The following is a 1,102-nucleotide window of genomic DNA, read 5'->3' on the forward strand; positions in this document are numbered from 1 at the left end:
CCTAAAAAGTTTTTGGCGCCGCTGCTGGGGAACTTGGTGTTAATTTTTATTTTATGTGCTTAACATCAGTGGTCATTAAAGTTCACTGACTCAGATATTTTACTTATTTATTTTCTTGTATCTTTTTCAGGTACTCTAGAGAGCATTTATGCTAACTCGTTCTCGATCTCGAAAGAGAACACTGGATAAAGCGGAGGAAGAAGTTCTTGTAGAAGAGGAGAAAGTTGAAGAAGCTCTTGTTGCAATGGGTGAACCAGAAGGAAAGACAAAGGCTTTGATGGACTATTCTCATCCAAAGATCAATGATATTCGTCTAGCAGTTTCAGACCAGCCATCGTGGCTAACACTTTTGAAATCAAGGCTAGCGCGATTCAGATGGTGCAGAACTCGGTTCAGTTTGGGGGTTCTCCGATTGAAGATCCCAATATGCATGTTAGGGATTTCATCGAGATCTGCGACACTTACAAATTCAAAAATGTTTATGAAGATGCTATTAAGTTGAGGCTTTTCCCATTTTCTCTGAGGGATAAAGCTAAGTGCTGGTTGCATTCTCTACCACCAGGCTCTATCACCAAGTGGTAAGATCTTGCTCAGAAGTTTCTCACTAAATTCTTCCCTATGGCGAAGACAGTTGTAATCAGGAATACTCTTACCCAATTTGCACAATAATCGGGAGAATCTTTGTGTGAAGCTTGGGATCATTCTAAGGACATGCTTAGAAAGTGTCCTCATCATGGGATGCCTGACTGGATGATCATTAACTGCTTGTATAATGGTTTGGGTGCGACTTCTAGACCCATGCTTGATGCAGAATCAGGTGGAGCCTTATGGGCTAAGAGCTACGATGAAGCTTATGATTTGATTGAACTGATGGCTGCTAATGAATACCAGAACCCTTCTCAGAGACTAACTCAAGGCAAAGTAGCAGGTATTCTGGAGGTAGATGCAGCTATTGCTATAGCTGCTCAGCTTAAGGCTTTGATGATGAAGGTGGATTCTTTTGGCTAATTATGGAGTTAATCAGATCACTAGTGTCTGTGAGCTTTGTGATGGTGCGCATGAGACGGAGCAGTGTGCTATTTCTAGTGAATTAGCTCAGTTC

General features: G+C 41.6%; 1 non-coding gene across 1 annotated transcript; it reads right to left on the reverse strand.

Moving 5' to 3' along the window:
- Positions 1-633: 633 nt before the first annotated feature.
- LOC141700191 (small nucleolar RNA R71) lies at positions 634-740 on the reverse strand. Its single transcript, XR_012566237.1, has one exon. It is a non-coding gene; the product is annotated as a small nucleolar RNA R71 (small nucleolar RNA).
- Between the last annotated feature and the right edge of the window lie 362 nt (positions 741-1,102).

The sequence above is a fragment of the Apium graveolens genome, unplaced genomic scaffold, assembly GCF_009905375.1.
Source record: "Apium graveolens cultivar Ventura unplaced genomic scaffold, ASM990537v1 ctg1911, whole genome shotgun sequence".
In the NCBI taxonomy this organism is placed as follows: domain Eukaryota; kingdom Viridiplantae; phylum Streptophyta; class Magnoliopsida; order Apiales; family Apiaceae; genus Apium; species Apium graveolens.